Consider the following 19,404-nt stretch of genomic DNA (forward strand, 5'->3'; position numbering starts at 1 on the left):
ATTGTTGCTCCTTTTGCGCGAACCTCGCCAGGGTTGAGTTTTTCTAGAACCGCGAGAAAACAGCGTCTTCGTCGGACGAAATTGATTTCCGGACGAGGAGGAATTCATTTCAGGTTTTTTCTCTCCAGAACGAAGGCAAACTCGGCCTGTTGACGAGTGTTAGGTGATGCACTCTTCGAAGATTTCGCACGCTCTGTTCGCTTCACTGTTACGGGATACCCATTTGCACCAGGGTGGCAAAGAGATTTCAATTCGATTCCACGTTGGGTTCAGAAACAACGGTTTTTCGTTACCAGCTGATCTACCATGAAGATTTTACCGTGTTCCCTAAATCATCGATACTACTTGGAAGATTGACTAACCGACTGTCGATTGTCCATAAAATTAAACGTAATTTTATTAATATTCCGAGTATGTTAATTTAATGATATAGTCATTTTCCACGTGTGAGACAACTTGTAAAACTATCTTTGTAAATTATACGTGTCTTTTCCTCTTTCTGTACCATTTAAAAAAAAAATACTCCTGCTCGTAATTCCTCGATCCAGTTTCTTTTCCCTGACATACACTTTCATGAATTTATATTACAGGTGTTACTTAATCGTATCTACGGTACAAGTATTGCACACGTTTTCATTTAAAATCATTTAATACGGTCAAAGTCAGTTCTCCATTATCAACATCGACGCGAATAAATCTTAAAATCCATAATTTAAGGTGCCTATAACCCGAGAAGATGTTAGATAACCTGTGTACGCACTGTAGGAAAGCTTCCTCGGCGTGCCGCCAGAGGGCTAGCGGCAGGCGATTCTCGGAGCTTCTGACTCTGTATAAACACAAACGCGTACAAAAAAAAGAAAAAAAAATACTATTTTCGCGCGAAGAAACGTTTAACGAAGTTTTCCAATTTCCTTTTCTCCTCTGTCGGGAAGAGAACCGGGTGAAACGACTCGCGAAGAAAAAAGTAAAAGGAGGGAAGATCGAAGGGAAAAAGGAGCTGATGCTGGCCAGAGCAATCAACGCCACGCGTAATGCGTATCATTGGCCGGTCCTCGTAAACACGAGCGCAAAAAACAATTATTAAGGGAAGATTGAAGAGAACGGCAGTCAAGAGAGTGCAGAGGGCAGGACCTTCGAGCGAACGAGGATCCTTAGCGCGAATCCCACGGTTGTACCTGCCGCTTTGGTCTCGGCTGCCGTTGCCATACGAGGATTTAGTGGGCAACGCTGATCCTCGAGGAATCTGTTCGAGCTGTAACCGTAAATTAGAAGGAGTTTCGTCCAGCGACGTGTTAATGATGTTCCTTGACATCTAGCCTCTTCTATTCCTTGTTCCATTACCCTCGTAACACATTATTCGCGTACACTCGGTCCTAACGCAATTAAACGAACAGATACTTGGCTGCACAGATCTGTATACACGAATCGCGTTCTTTGCCAGCAGAGATCTCAAAGACCACCAGAAACGTAAAATCGAAGTCTTGGAAGTTTCGTTGGGAACGAAAACGGTCGATCGAGCGGCAAATCGGGAAATCAATGAACAACGAATCGTGTTCGAGAAATGAATGGTACGTCCTGGCACGTCGATTGCAGATCATTGAAGATCGATCAACGAAACCACCTGGTTTGAAAGTTTCTTGCGCGATAACAATCGTCGAACGAAATAAGAGCGTGTCGCGTTAATTGAAACGATAGAACACACGATGGTGTTTCGAAGTTGTTCTGGAAGATATTCGAATGATCCTTCGAGGAACACCTCCACATGTTTACTGTCAGTTTTTCATGTTTGAGGATGTCTTGTATATTTGTGCGAACTGTAGGACGAAAAGTAGAAATATTCTCTGGTTGCAATAGTGTTATTTTATAGTGAAGTTATAACGTGAACGACGGTAACGTTATTTAAAAGTTTACAAGTGTGTTCGTTTCTTGAAAGCGTTTGGAATATTTTAAATTTGGCGCGCTAGGGATCAGTGACCACCATGGCATTCGACGACGAATGAATTATTCGAAGTAGAGTTCTGAGGACGAGCAGTGATAGTTTCTTTTCGGAGAGATTCGACTCGTTGCTGTTACTTTTAGCGGTTTCTGTAGTTAATGACGACCAGGAAAAGTCGAGTGCTTAAAAGAGGAAGTATAACCTCGACAGACCCCAACGGCGCAAAATCTACCCAAGTTTTCGTGTAATCAGCAGAGAAAGAACTCTCCGCCAATTGGAACAGGATACGGCGAGCCGCTCGTAAACGTGGAAAAAGACGGTGGTCGACTGCATATTTATAAAATGCAAATTCTAATTGCGGTAACAGCGACGCGAAATTAATGATCGCATTTAAAACGCTTTATCAGCGGCCGGCACATTTTAACTCGCGTAATAAGCAGTCCCCTCGCCTTGCGTGTGTTCAGTCGAACGAAAAGCGCGGTCGCATAAATTTTTATTAAAAAAAAAGAAAGGAAAAAAAGAACGAGAAAAATGTCGCGGCAATATCGAAACTCGAGACCGTCGCGTTCAGGCCCCGTTGGAAAAGTCGAGCGAGGAAAACAGAGGGAAACGAAGCTCGAGGTGTCGCAGGTTATGAGAATCGAACGCAGAGAAATCGAGTATAATTGTACGGTACAAATTGATTTCTTTCGATTGACTAGATTCAAACTGTTCGTCAAGACAATCTAGATCCTATTTTCCACGATCAAATAATTTCACGGTGATGTCTCGAGCATCGATAAATCGAGGTTAGTTTCGATAAAAATTTCTCCACCTCGTGTATTGATAATCCACCATCTTGATTTTCGAACGTTACACGAGGTTCACCACCGTGCTGTAAATTAGGGCTGACAAGGAGATCAAGATGTGGAAATTGCTTCCAGGAAGAGAGTAAGTGTAAATTGTAGTGTACAACTGGTATGCAAAAATTCTCGATGCACTCGTTAAAATGTACTCCAGTGTTTGAGTCTTCGAGTTCGAAGATTCCATCCTCCTTGCAACCAATTGCGATAAACGCTGTAACGTGTAACAGCATGGCGACGATGACTAGACTTTTCAAAGTTGTACTTAGAAATCCCAAGTTCGACTCTTATCTCGGTACGTAACACATATTTTTCTTCGAATGCGTATCAGAATTATATTTACATACTGACAAATGCTTCGAGGGTTTTCGAATACTATATGTGGACAATTTGTTACTATATGTTACAATTTTCCAAGACCTACTGTCTGTCCACGTTCGGATCTTCTCTTTGGGAGACTTCAATTTTTCTGTAATCGAACACCTCGTTGCTAGAAACATTAGAGGGAATATAATTTACAATCAGATCGAAAAAAAAGCATTTCTGCTGCAAGATTCATCTACGTGGGGTACAATTGGAGTTGTTCGTTTTCAAGATTGTCGGTGGGTTAAAAAATCGCGTCGCGTCGTAAATTGTTCGTAGAACTGGTCGCTGGATGTTTCGCCAGGTTCGACAGATGACACGAGTTGACGCACCGTTAAAAGCAAAGCTGACAAGCGAGCATATAACGTGGCTGGCGTGATCATCTTTCGAAACAAAACTGAACAAGTTCTCGTGCAGTCTGCCCACGGAACTTGCTCTTTTCTCCGCCTATTGGGCGGTACTTGCATTTTCACAAAAGCGTTTACACAGGTCTGCAAACAATCGCGTCCACTGCAGCCTAGCTAGGTCCGCGAAACGTTTGTCAATAATCGTTGCCATTGCTGTTGTAATAGCGTGCAGACACTGTTACGAGTATTATCCTTTTCGGTGAATCGCTTCTGACCGGAATGGGGACGTTTGTACAGGCATTACGCATGTACTCGTGTAGTATCGGCAACTGTGATACTTTTAAACGTCTTAATTGGCATAATAACCACGTTGATGTATTACGATCGTATTACGATCGACTGTTATAATTTATACGAGACACTATTCGTCGATGTGTGCATCTCCAACATACGTACGTACAGCTACGTAAGCTAAAGGGTCTGCAAAAAATTCCTGAAAGATACTTATTAAGGCCATCCATCATCTCACAGGATCTCTGTTGGATACACAGGACATCTTGTAGCCACTTGACGAAGACAACTACGGACATGGATCCTTCTGGATCCTTGAGATAATTTACCCGAACACAATGGATTGGATCGATGGGGCTGAGATCTGGAGAGCAGACCATCTCTTGGTCCTCTAGCCTAACTAACGAGTGTCATCCGATACTGTTCGAAAAAGAAAAGTAAGCCCAGGAAGAAACAATAAAGACGTCGAATCAATTCCAACGATCTTATTCAATTTATTGAGCTATAAAACGATTGATAGAGAATTCTCGGTGTATCTCGACCATGAGCGCTGATCATAGAATTAAAAGTCCCGCAGAAGATTCTGCCTAATGAGATTATCTACAGTCTCATCGAATCTCTGTCGCGTCCCAACACGCGGTACCTTGTACACACCTGACGGGGACATCTGCGGATATGGATCTCTGAGAGAGCTGTGTCCAATCTTTGTATTTACCAAGAAGATTAAATCAATCTTGTCCTTTGTCACTATTTCTGTGCCAATGCAATTTGTCGTGTCCTCTAGACAAGATACATTATCATCGAACGTACACGGATGAACGTTATTGGGTTCCCATCTTTGGGGACATCTTGACGCGTCCGCTCGGGTCTTCGACTGACTCCGAGAGCCACCCGAAAGGTACGGAATATCGTTTACTATTAATCTGCCAATTTATTTCGCCGTGGACGTTTTAACGCGAACCTGGAAACACGCAGGTGCCAGGTTGCCTCTCGTACCCTCTTTGAAACGGCGCGGTCTAATTACTCGGGGACCCCTTCGTTAAACAGTGATAAACATCTCGACGATTAATAAGGAATACTGTTTTCTTGCTACTGGTCGATCCCTTCTGCATCGCGCGAACGCCGATTCCACCCGAAAACGACAAAAATGCGGCTAAAGGTGCGACATAAAACGGAAGAGAAGGGCCGACGTTAATTGCGACGCTCGCCTGTCGTAAATTAATTTCCCATTGGTTAAGTATTATTATAATACGTGTGGACGTGGACGCGTTCGTTAAACTGCATACATAATTTTTTTCCGGACAACGGGAACGATAAACGCTGCCGGCCACACGTAATTTTCGTCAGGGAAGCGTTTTATGCTAATACTCGGTAGGTGAGTTTGGTACAAAATATAATAATAGAGCGATCTCGGCGTAAATTTTGCTAAAGGATTCTTAGATTTTCGTTTCGTAAATTTCTAAGACTTTTCAAGTTAATGAACGTGTACGTCTTCTATTAATTTCGTTATTTTAATTGTGTGGTTAAATTTGTTTGAATACCAGAATATTTTATATGTACGTTTACGTACCAGCTATTATATTAATACACTTGGCCTATTTGTAATTGAATATCGTGTTTAACGTGCATAGACTTTTAGATGGTCTTTGTAAGTAATTTTCTTTTATATTGTTCGTCATTTGTAACGTTCTAAAAAATTGTATTTGTATAATACAAAGTTCGTTTCTACATTGGGAACATTCTAGATGTTATTTGGGGTGGTCTAATTTTCACTTTATTTTAAAATATATTGTTCCTCATCATAGTTTTAAAATAGTCTATTAATATAATAGAAACAATATTTGCTTCTATATTGTGAACATTCTAGATGTTATTTGGGGTAGTTTAATTCTGACTTTATTTCATATTGTTCGTCGTCTATTTTAAAAAATTGTAGTAGTATAACAAGGACAAAATTTGCTTCTCCATTGGAAAGATTGTAGGTGTTGTTAGGTGTGGTTTAATGTTGGCGCTATTTCGGTCGAAAATTCACCTCAACGTTTCCCTATTTTATTTCTCAGTGACTATCTAAAGGCTAGTCTAATGTCCCAACCGAGACACGTGCAGCGCACACCCGACCTCAGGCCACGAGGTGATGTAATTTACGACATGACCCTTGACGAGTGATTCACAGACGTCTAGTGGAGGGAACCTGAATGACTCTACAGTAATCGTGTTCTACTATTTGCGTTCCTCCAGGCGTATCTTCTTTTGCTTTTTCTGCGATCTGTCGTGAGAAAAACTCGAGCGTTTCTGTTTGTTTTTCGCGTTTCGGTGCACCACATTTTAACCGGTATATAGTATTTGTCTTCGCGCGTTACAGAGTTGGTCACTAACCTATCTTCGACATTCTTCGACGTCTAAACATTACAGTACAAGCAGACGAATGTCCGTGATTATCGATTAATGAGATCGAAAATTGAATTTGGAGGTTAGGTTACACTTAGACACAATTGTACATCAATATTCTTTTGTGGCCAAATATATATAAGGCAAGATATTTGTCGTTGGAATTTGATTCCTCTACGTTTCTTCGAAAAAGGTCTTCCAGAAATCCTTGATAGTATAGTGGTCAGTATCCATTCCAAGGTCAAGCTAGTATAGTTTTATCCTTTTTCTGTACCAATTTTGTAAACCATAGAAGTAATCGATTTTTTTCATCAACTGTCGCAAGCTTAACAATCAAAAGTAATATCAATGTTAAGAGAATAAATCCCTCATTGAATCTTCTTAGTAAGAAAAGTTTTTCAAAAACCAAGAACACACTTTCGACTTTTAAAATCGAGACATGAAGTACAAACAAGACACCAATCGGAGAACACGACAACAAACATACGACAATCTAATTCAAATGATAAATAATTTGAATAATAAATTAACTCGCAGAGGGGAAAAATTAAAAAAGAAAATAACAGAAACAGCAGAAACAGCTCAAGTGAAAAAACTTGAAACAAAGGAAGCAATGCTGAAACCAATGACGTCACTTGCACCACCCTCGCGAAGTCAGCGTCAGTGGCGACGCCACGATACGAAAGATAATGGCGGCTGAACAAGGTCCCAACAAAGAGTAAGAACTGTCCAAGTGCAGTTTTCTATAAAAAAGGTTAGGAAATCTCAACCTGGTTTATTCAAAAAATAGGCACATCCGATAAAAACAACTTTCAGTCCACCATTCCGATGAAGAAATTAAAAATATTTAACGAGGTGGTGGTACTACACAAAATAAAAAACAAACACGTTCACCACTGATAGTAAATTGCAATAATTAATGGTACACGAACAGTAAATATAATTTCAACTCAAACGGAAGATATTTATACAAGTTGTTAACAAAAATTACCAACAACAAAATTTCAAAATGGTATGCAATATATTAAAACGCAACAATGTAGAATATTTTACTTACACAACTGAACAAGAGAAAGGCTTAACAATGGTACATGAAAATTCGGAAGGTTACGATATAGAAATCGTATTCGACGAATTGCAACAGAAAATGGAAAATTTTAATTTTAAAATCAAAATGCAATATACTAAAACGCAACAACGTAGAATGTTTTACTTACACACATGAACAAGAGAGAGAGAGAGGTTTAGCAATTCTACTTTTAAATTTAGAGGGAGATTGCAACACAGAAGTCGCACTCGACGAATTGCAACAGAAAAATATAGAAAATATTAAATTCCTTTCGATACGAAAGTTCACAACCAAACGATCCGTAAGAAAAAGTAAAAACCTTCTAATGTGGGTCTAGTTTAATTGTCTTTTGGCATTAATGGCGAAAATTTAAACGAAATTAGAATTTTCCTTTGTAATAACTACAAAAAAGAATTCACATTAATTCATTTGAAACATTAGATCTTCGTAGATCTAATAATTACTATCTTCTAACCAGTGACTTAAACGCGAAGTATATACCTCTTGAGGTAGTGTCTTGAACAACGGAAGCGGCGTTTCCTTGAACAAATGGTATTCGGAAAATCAAATTAAGAATAGAATTTCCTTACTCGGAATACTAGTCACATCATTTCCAACAAGCGGAACGTTTATCGACCTCTGTCTCGCGGATGACAGAATAAATATTCCACGATTTACGTGCTCCCGACTCGTTTAAATGCGATAACGATCATAGAGCAGTTGCTATGAAAATATCTATTCTTAGGTTCGATCACCTTGAAGTGAGTGAACAGACAATAATCTTAAAGTATAATTTTAATCAAGAAAACTGCACAAAATACAAAACTTTCTACACCGAGAATGGCGACACTGACAATTCAAAAGACAGAAATTTTAGATCGCATAAATAAGTTAAATTTAAACGTAACGAAAACAGTAGTTTAATTATATATCAAGTGGAAATTAAAGAAACTCAGAAAACAAAAGAGTCAGTTGCTTAGATAATTAAACAACCTATTCAGAATATAAAACTACACTGCAGTAAATAATATATTCATTCATACATTAAAAGAAGCCCTTAAGACAATTGGTTACGATATTAAAAACAAATGAATAAACAAGCAAAGAGTTCTTTCCATTTATCAATGGAAAATTTATCAATTCCTTAAATTAAAAAAGAAGGAAATCAAACAAAACCTTTGAAACGTTTATTTATCTTTAAACGTTTTCTGTTTTATTTTCTTTTTTAAATATACTTCGATCTAAAGAGCATAACGCCATCAAAACACTAAAAATTCCCACCATCGACAAAGATATTCAAAAAATTCATGTGAAGGTCAACAATCTACAAACTGATGCACGTAAGATCATTAAGAGCTCAGCTCTCAATTATAATCAAACGAAAAATAAACACATTGCAACAAGAAATATATTATAACACTGCAGACTCGACGACAGAATAATAACAGCTTCACGAACACGAACATTGCAAACAATCCAGATCTAAAGTCCATCTCGACTAATTATTGTACTTCCCGTCGTATGATAAATTAAAAATCATATTCAAACGCTTAAACAGCAAAAAATCATCGAGCTGTGACGATATTTCTACCAAATCTACCTCCACAACAAATTCACTACTATTCTACCATTTTTAATAATCGCTTGAACTTTGCATATTTCCCAACGACTTGAAAAATCACGAAACTTATAACAACATATTAGGAAGAAGGAAAAGGACGGTAGCGATTCATCATGCTACCGATCCATTAACCTTCTTTCAAACATAAGCAATATGTTCGAGGCAACGATAAACGACATCATCAACAACGCCTTTTGTAATACCAAAGACATTATCTCGGAGACCCAGTTCGGTTTGAAATTTAAGCATTCGACCGTTCATGCTATATCGAAATTCACTTCCGATATGTGCTGACCGAGAAATGCAGGTGAATGCGTAGGTGCGATATTCATCGGCCTTGAAAAAGCATTCGATACGGTTTGGTGGGATGAATTATTTTCCAAACTCTTAAAGAAATAATTTCCCAGTCACCTCGTTAAGTCTTTTGCACGGTTGAAATAATTGTTACACGCATCGAAAATATATGTTATAATATTTAAATAAATTTGATCCTCGTTCGCGATACGAGATTTATTATAAATATGGAACAAGAAATTCATATTATTTACATATCATGTATATATAAAGTATGAATAATTCGTTTAGAAGGTCATAATTGATTTTGAGTGCTTTATAATTAACTTAAAGTGAATCCAGGTAGTAATTTAAAACTAGATTAAAATAAATATAAACCGAGATTTATTTATACATTTCTTGCGAAGAATTGCAGAATATATGATCCTTTGAATATATGATTTTTCTTTGCCGAGCAGACTGTATTTGTTTTCTTGTTAACGCTGAAAAGACATATAGAACAACGATATTCTTAACTACTTATTTTTGTTTTTTCAGCTACAAGCGATTTAGATGTAGATTATATTTAGAATACATTTATATTTTGGTAACACGGTACTACTACGAATATAAGGTTTCGTCAAATTTTAATCCAATTCGTTCAGAAATAACCGACATTTTTATAATTTCGCATTATTCTAATTTGCAATTATCTTTGTCCGTGCAATATATGCGTAAAGATCTGATACATCGAGCATATGATAAAACGAAGTCATTGACCAACGATTTGCCCAACGACGACAGGTGTATTACATATGTTCCTACCAATTGATCCAATGTAACCACAACACCTTTAGTATAATTATAATATGTAATAACTTCCGGTTTTTGATCAGCTATTGCTATAGTTTCGATCTACTTTCCAATTTCCGTTTTACTCTTGAATTATAATCAGCTATTACAAATTTCTTTAGAAATGAAATAAGTAATAGATTTAATCAAAAATAAATGTCTATTATTAAAAAAAACAAGGGAAACCTGTGTTTAGGTCAAATTAATACTATTTTCATTTATGGTTCACCAATTTGATTTTAAATAAGTAGTGGAACAATGGAAAAATTAAATTATCGGTCGAGAACAAATTTCGAAAAGCATATTTAGGTAAATATTAATTACCTGAATCAAATTTCACCAAACTCATCAACTATCACAAATTATACGAAAAAGCTAAAATCACACGTACGAAGCTGTTCGTATTAAAATTAATCAAGAATTGTTTGAAAATATTTGACAAACCCTGGTAAAATCACATTAAGCAGTTTAATATTTAGTTCAACATACCCCAACCAACTATAATATGACAAAACGAGACTAGAATATTACACATCTTCAGAATCATTTATATACTGTAACAGTGAATGATACGTACAAAATAATAAAAATATATTATTTATATATCACGTTAAGAAAAAATATGCGACAAGAAAACACTTCACGACAGGAATATATCATTTAACACCACAGATATACCTTATTTTTGCAAACTCTCAAAAATAGACTCAAAAATTCAAAAGACGAACACAGACACAACAAACACTGGCAAGTTGTAATTAAACTTAGTTCACCATTACCAATCATTAAATAGGAATACTAAATACCTTACGAATAGATCTAACCATACCGCTATAAATAAAAATATACATTCAGTAGAACATTTTTTTTGCACTATACTACCAATACTTCCTTAGCAGTATAGTCGTTAGTATTTTTGATTACTAAACTTAGATATAATTTAACTTGAAAGAAACAATCAGTTTTATTTTTCTAAAGTAGATTTTAAAACCAATAGTTTTCAATAATCCTCGATAGTATAGTGGTCAGTATCTCCGCCTGTCACGCGGAAGACCGGGGTTCGATTCCCCGTCGGGGAGGAATTCTTTTATTCCCATTTTATTTTATTATCAAGCGCTCAAATATTTATTTAGTGTATGTATGCCTGGATTTGTATTAAGTATAATTGTACACAACTTACATAGAACTCTTTCCTATTACATCTCCATAGATTGAAACTATTTATTTAATGCATAAACATCACACATCAATAAATAATATTTCTTCTCTTTTTCTCTCCTACCTTCCTAACAAAAAATCATTTTATAGATTTTGTTCCTATATCGTTCTTTATACAAAAACAAATTCCATTCCTTAGTACAAGTAACTAACCCTAAATTAAACATTAAAGTAGCATTTAGTGCGACTAACATAGTTTATCACTATAAATCTATTAACCTAAATTGTATTTTTGTTCCATTTGTTATTCTTTCGAACGTTTAAGTTTAACTTCTGTTAGTGTACTCCTTGTATTTATTCTGACACAATAATAGAAAAAAAATAGTTATCAGTCGTTATAAAAAAAAAATGTGGTTTGTATCACCACCAGTCATGCAAGAGCCTAATTTTAGAAACTCGGTTATTGAAACTATTTATAGCCGAGAATTAACAAAACGTTACCGAAAGACTGCCCAAACTATAAACGCAAGTAGTATAAATAGAATATTCGCTCGCTGCGCACAGAAAATTTCTCGAACGAAGATGCATTGTAAGCAGGAGGAGCATAAATAGAACGAGACAACGAAAGAAATGGAGTAATGTCTCTCACGAATCGCACGAATGCGCCAGGCGAGTCAATCCTCTTGGAACAATCTCTTTTCACGGCTCATTCACCATTTCACGGCCTTTTCCCAAACGCCCATTGTCACCCGTCCCTCACAAACGGAGAAATAAACACAGGTTTTCTTAAAGCTAAATAAAAGCCCTCAAAGCTGTCCGACAGATACTCGAACCCGAAACCCACGGTTATTTTTCCGGAATTTATTACCTGGACCACCTACGAAACTTCGTTATTGGTCTAATCTATCAAAGAGTTATACCACCTCGATGGCAACAGAACAGAGATTGCTTTACACCATAGTATACGTCTTAATGAAAATGAATTTTTTTACTATGAATGAAACGTGTATAATTTCTTCATATTCTCGTAATTACCACAGTTTCTTTTAACGAAACCTACTCCATATTGTATATAAAAAAATATTTTTTTGTCCTTTTAATTTGTAACGATGGAATTTTTACCGATAGTATATAAAATATTGTTCAAAGAAACTACAATGTTGTATAATATTCTCGAACTGAACTATAAGGGAGGAGATGGTCAAAATATTAATAAATTGACAGAAAAAGAAGTTCTTTACCGATCGAATATAAAATATTGTTCAAAGAAAGTACAAAGCTGTACAATATCCTCGAACTGAACTATAAAGGAGAAGATGGTCAAACAGTTAATGCATTGATAGAAAAAAGAATTCTTACAATGTTTCAACGTTAAAAATGATCTTTCGCGTCTTTTTTGAACTACAAGGCATCTCCTCCCACAGTATGGGCACTGGTGCCTCCTACTTTAGAGAACGCTCTCTCAACGAGATAAAAACAGAGAAACAAACAAATCGCGTCCACGCTATTAAACACCGTGATACGCCAGCATCGCTCTCGTACCCCCCCGGTGTTCCACTAATTACCCAAACAATCAGAGAAATTCCGACGCGGCGCTAATAGTCGGCAGACAAATCGGCGAGCGTCACGAAACGATTCCTCACGACCGTACGTGGTGATCGTCACGAAAAATCGTGGCCTCGAAAAAAGTCGTCTCGGTTTCACGTGTCGCTAATGGCGGTACGGTGAAAAACGAGCGGAGCTTTCCGCGAGGTGGGCGAATTTCGGCGGTAAAAACGCGACGGCGCGCGTTTAAACGAGCGGAAATAAATTCGCCGGACGGGGCTCGATTTCCATATCCCCGCGGAACTGTTTCGGTTTTGCCGGGAGCACGGCGAAAAAAGAAGCAAACGGTTCTCGGTATTTATGAAAATTTCGCCGCTCGGTATTAAACGAACGCCGAGAACCCGTGGATCATTAAAATTCTTCGTAATTACGCAGCCGTATTTTCTCCATATTTTTCGCCGCTTTACGCGATTCTTTTTCATTTTAGGCAAGGAGGATTTATTACAATTTTTTTTTAGTCCATCCGTGTTCTAAATAGTCTTAAACGTGTAAGTGTGTTTAAGTATTTGTAAGTAGAAGTGTGTATAAGTATTTATAGATAGAAGTATGTGTACGTATAAGTGTTAATATAAATTTAACAAGTATGCATAAATATATTTATGTATTGGTGTAAATATAAATGTGCACAAGTATGCACAAATATATTTATTTATAGGTATAAATATGTATATGTTTGCACAAGTATATTTATGTAAACGTATAAATATATATAAGTATAAACGTGCACAAGTATGTATAAATATATTTATGTATAGGTATAAATATGTATATGTTTGCACAAGTATATTTATGAAAACGTATAAATATAAATATGTATAAGTATGCATAAGTATATGTATATATAAGTATAAATATGTATAAGTATGCACAAGTATATTTATGTAAATGTATAAATACGTATAAATATAAATATGTATAAGCATGCATAAGTGTATGTACATATAAGTATAAATATGTATAAATACAAGTACGTATAAGTGTATTTACACATTTTGCTTGTCGTATTCGAAACAAATATCATAGCACGTGTGTATAGTCTTAACAATTATTGTTTACTCGATACGAACACATTGCTCTTTTGTATCGATTTATTAAATTATTTTCGACGAGAACCCCAAATAGAATGATCAAAAACACTCGAAATGATTGTACGTTACAATGAATTAAATTACCTGGCTATACTGAATTGAGTATAGGAGGGAAGCGAAGTTTCGCGCGTAAATCAAGATGGCTGCCGAGAGAATTCTGGTGCGACCAGAGCCCGTAGATTCGAATTTTATTATTAAAAATTTGATTGTACGAGAGTTGGCAAGTATCTGTCAGAACATGGTAAAAATGAGTTATTACGAGTTATAAAGATCTTGTGCAAAAGTATAGTACTAACAAGTAGTAATTACAACAGAGTTCCTGTGCACAGTTCGTAAACTATGGCGACGAAAGAACTCGTTCTCCCTGTTAGACAGGTTAATGTAAATTCTACGATTATCTGTATCTTAATTTGATATTTCAATTCCACTTGAATATATACCAATACCATTTCTACGTGAAATGTAATCCTCTTATCTCCGAGTATAAATATTAATACACCTATCAACCCCAGTATAGATAAATGATCGAATACGGAGAAATTGAGATTTAAATTTAAGATTTTCTTTGACAAACAGTCTTAGACTATCATAAATCAAATTTTTATATCAGCTACACCATAGTATTTTCATTACGTTAACTTCTACTTCCGTACTTTCGCCAAACAACACTGTCCGTATATATGATACATTTCGAATTTACCTGTTATCTAAGTCGAATCGTTACAAACCTTACCAACCGAACAATACGTAAGAACTCGTGGTTACCTTAACCGAGGTAGAAGCTAAAATAATGTAGATCGCTTTCAAATATAATCGACAAATTTATCGATCAACCGTACCTAAATAAAACTAAACAACAACTGGACTTAACTCGAACCTAGACTCGGATCCAGTTCAGATGTGGCGATAATTTGAAAAAGTACCCGCCACGAAACGGAAACATATTTCTTTGGATACCGATGCAGCTCGTCATTCTCCTGACTCGGCTCTTAACGAGTAGGACCACTTATAAATCATCCATATCGCGAAAAAAAGCTAAATGATCTACCCGCCTGGTAGCCGGTATCATCAACATGTTAATTGCACTCGCGCGCAGGCGGAAAGACCGCTCAAATTTCAATGTACGGACCAACGTGGCCGCGTAACATGTTCGCGGTGCTCGTCGTCGGTTATATTTCATTCGTCGTTATACCGATTTCAGGGAAAATTCGAGGCTGGTGCGTGTGTGCGAGCGCGTGTTCCATGGCGGTCTCCAAGGAAAGCCATGCGGCAGGTGGCCGTGCGATAGTTTGCATATTCATCGGTTTCTCGCTTATCGGTCCCATATTATCACAGCGTGCTTAATTGACTTCAGATTCCCTCATTAGCGCTAATGGGTTAATTCCAAAACTGTTCCGCCAACCGTAAGGCGCCAACAAACCGCGGGCCAAGTACGCGCCGACGAAACCGCACGTGAGAGGACCGTTCGCGGATTGCCGACCGAGACGATCACTCTGGATAAATTAAGTTCAATTACAAGGAGGTACATCGTGTCGGATAGAGGGCGCTTCGGGCGGGACGAATCTTTCCAACCGAATTTACTACGAAATTTTTCGAAACGATTTTCCACGATCGATTAACAAAAAATTTTGCAACGTTGATTGCTCTCTTTACGCAGACGCAATGTTTGTTCGTGAATGTTTAAACGTTTTCCAGATTTCAGACCAATTTTTTTTTAGTTCTCTTAGGGAACTTAACTGAAATGATATATGGATAAAGGGTTTTCTTCTTAACGATTTTGTTGTCGAAATAAATTTGTTATTTCGTGGTGATAGAAATAAAACTAACATTATTAATTGTAACGTATACATAGTCGCAATGTTTGTTCATGAATGTGTAAACGTTTTCCAGATTTCAGACCAATCTTTTTTGAGTCCTCTTAGGGAACTTAACCGAAATGATATATAGCTTGGTAAATGGTTTCTTCTTAACGATTTTATTGTCTCTTAGGGAACTCAACCGAAATGATATATAGCTTGGTAAACGGGTTTCTTCTTAATGTTTTATTGTCGAAATAAATTTGTAACTTTCTAGTGATAAAAACAAAACTAACATTATTAATTGTAATGTATACATAGACGCAGGTAACTTATATTACGTTTAAGTTAAACACAGTATCAAATATTTATAGTGTTTTTCTATCTAGACTTGTAAGATATAAAGATTCAAGTTCACGTATGTGTTGTAAATAACACAAATTGTATTTAAAGGAACGACATTATTTTTTATTGTTCAATTCCCAAGGAGCAATTGTTTCCCAATCGTTCAGGATTTTATTTTGATTTATTATTCATAACATAGATCCAATTAAATATGTTTATATATACATAAAAAAAAAAAGAAACGAAGCAATAAACGCGCTGAATGTTACGTGACAATGTGCCATAAGAGAACTGCAAACATACGTAACCGCGCGTTTCAGTGATACAACAGCATATAATAATTGTGTATAGTATAAAGAGCACAGAATCGTGTAATAACGTGCGCAATGCAGCATATCGATTTAATGAAAAGCGCCGTGCATCGAACGCATAAAGCATAATTGTCGTTTCACCGAATGTATTAACAACGGATTAATGCATCGTTTGTAACGAACACGAAATTCGAGAAAATTTTCTTCAGACCTCAGACGTTGTTGTTTCGAAAAATTCCATACAAAATTCACAAAAGCTAAGCTCCAAGAAGGAACAATTTCCAGATTTTCCAGGAAAAAAATTCTTCGTTTGAATAAATAAATCTGGCAATCCTTTCTCTCCAATTGCAGCCAAATGTAAAATTCAACGATCTCGAGAGAAATTGGAAACAATTTTCTTTCGATGATACAAATCGCAAAGATTCTCGTACCGAAAAGACAAAACGCGTCGCAAGAACGCGGCCATTAATTTTTCACACTTTTCCGGCTATAGTCAACCCTCGTCGATGTCTCCCTTCGAGCCACGACCACGAGTTACCAAACCACGATAATCGATGGCAAATTGACACGATTCCCGCGATCGCATCGCGAAACAAATGTAATTCCTTACCGAGTGGAGGGGGTGGGTAGATATCAAAGGCTGGAAAGTTCGCGACTATAGACACGATTAGAGGACAGACTTTCGCCGTCCCACGCGTCCCTAGATTTCGTAATCGAGGATGTAATTTAAACTACTTACAACCAGACTGAACAATTTGCCGGTAAGTCATACGTTCCCGAGCGCTCGTTGGAAAATCATCGGGCATTCAATGAATCAAAGACCCTCTTTCCCGACACGACTTTGTCGCGACTTTTTTCAACTGAGAACTCTTCCATGGAAGTTTCCTTGCTACAAATTTTCGCTAAAAGTTTCTCGACTCGTGCTGAACAAACTTAACGATCCAAAGTAAAAAGAAAAAGAAACCAAAATTCAAAATCGATTTTAACGTAATTTCTCTCGTCGATGATTTACCACCATTCTCTTAATAATTTTTCTTTCATACAATCTTGTGTAAATGTATTTTTCGAACGCTTCTGATACTTTTATTTACCGAACGATAAAGAGAAACCATCTTGAAAGTAGATTCTTTTTAAAATTATACCTATGATCTCGATATTTCGAGAAAAGCGATCTCGGGGAGAAATTTTGTCCCAGGATTCTGTATTTTCGTTTCGAGATCAATTTTCTGGGGAAATCACGTCTATTAGAGAACAAATTTATTTCACGTTCTCGATTTGTTCTTTTTTTAAACGTTTCTGTAGAATTTTCGCTCGACCGCGAAAGGGCACGAAAATGATAGAACGAATCGGCGAATGCGATAGAAAAGGGAAGTAGAGTGGACGGGGCGGGTGAAGGGGGGAGGGGGTCGATAGAAAGGAGAGAAAAGGCCGACGGTAACTTAACTCGACGCCCCGACATCCGATCCTCCCTATAAAAATGCACACGCCACTCATGTCTATGTAAACAAACGGACATCGAATGGTCGAGTGACTCTCTTTTTCCGGTTAGCTACACCTATTAGCTGGTATGTAGATCGTATAGCAGTCATTGCAATACCTGCAACAGCCCCGTCCAGGTAAAGGTACTCCTCCGATTCGCGAAACGCGACTCTTTCGCGTTGGAACTCGACTCGAGTCCCTGATCGGTCCGTTCGGTGAACCTGAACGCGTTGCACTCCACGTTAAACCTAGTCGTTACACGCTCAACTATGTTATATTGTGTTTACCGTTTAATTCTATCGTTGCACTTTCTCCACCGAAATTTTACCGCTCGAAATTCCCGTCATAATCGTCGAATAAAATAATGAACACACCTCTCGACCTTTTAAGCAGATAATCTTAGAATAACCTTCTTGGTTCGATAGTTTGAATATAATTGAACATGGGAGTTAGATTCTAATAAATTTTGGGAGTTAGATTCTAATAATGTTCCTGCGATTGTACGTTAAAAATAATTTGAATTGATGCACCGTGTGTAGATTGGTTGGAAATTTCTAACGAAGAACACGATAACGTTTAGGATCAATAGTTTTGGTTCTTTGTACGATTACTGACTGGATCAAAGTCTTGGACACTATCGATAGCTTTAGGTATGGAATTTGCACTTTTTCTTCAACTAATTCCAAGGTACATTTCTACCGGTAGACTCGTAGAATAACCAAAGCAGTTCCAAGTTCGAGTCCCTGGTGAAAATCAGCGGCATTGAAATCTCCAGGCGCGAAGTGTGTTCACTCACCGGTTTGTGACTAGAACAAACGTATGAAGCGTGCTTTGGGCATTTTTTGTTCAGAAAATTGTTCACACTTGTTACACGTTTCGGTGAAATATGAAGATATATTACTCCTGCGATGCAAATTTTTAACGTCTTCGAAGAATTGAAAGGGATACGAACATTTTCAACCACTGTTGTCTTCGGAAATGAAACTCATTATTTTTGAGTAAGAAATATACTCGAACGATAACGTTCACAATGTTCATAACGTTCAATAACCATATTGGATAAAAAATTGTTCGATTGGAATATTTCGATCGATTGTTACACACGTGACAAGGAACATTGTCCATCGAATCGTTAAGAATAGCAATGAAGCGGCGGACGCCACGCACAGGAAAGCGGATGGAAAGTGCGGACGGAGATTCGACGAAAAAGAAGAAAGCCTAACGGAAAAATCACTAAAATGGCGACACCGGATCGGTCGCGTAACTGGTGCGCACGCCGCGGCGCGACTATCATGTTGCAACCGCGTCTACCGATTATTCTTAAAAGCGGCCGATTTTTCAGGTGGTCGACGACTACCAGGTGGCAAAAAGGATCGGAATAAATCCCGAGGATTTTTCTCGTTAATTCACACAGCCCCCGATTCCCCCTTCTTCCATTTTCTTCGTTCTTTCGAATTCGAAATTCGTACATTTATTTTTCCAATCGATTGGAAACTACTCAACGAATCGAATTTTCTTTGGCGGAAGAGAAATTTACAATTTAGAACCTACTATTTTTTCGATAGAAATTCTATTTTGCCAAAGTGTGACCAGTAAACGAAAAAAAAATTCAACACACCTAAAATAGTACTGACCACCCA

General features: G+C 37.2%; 1 protein-coding gene and 1 non-coding gene across 2 annotated transcripts in view; one reads left to right on the forward strand and one right to left on the reverse strand.

The window, feature by feature from the left end:
* The window catches only part of Ss (aryl hydrocarbon receptor spineless), a 201,566-nt gene that overhangs the window by 161,573 nt on the left and 20,589 nt on the right, over window positions 1-19,404 (reverse strand). The window lies entirely within an intron of this gene.
* Trnad-guc (transfer RNA aspartic acid (anticodon GUC)) lies at window positions 10,990-11,061 on the forward strand. Its single transcript has one exon. It is a non-coding gene; the product is annotated as a tRNA-Asp (tRNA).

This window comes from Ptiloglossa arizonensis, chromosome 1, assembly GCF_051014685.1.
Source record: "Ptiloglossa arizonensis isolate GNS036 chromosome 1, iyPtiAriz1_principal, whole genome shotgun sequence".
Lineage (NCBI taxonomy): Eukaryota > Metazoa > Arthropoda > Insecta > Hymenoptera > Colletidae > Ptiloglossa > Ptiloglossa arizonensis.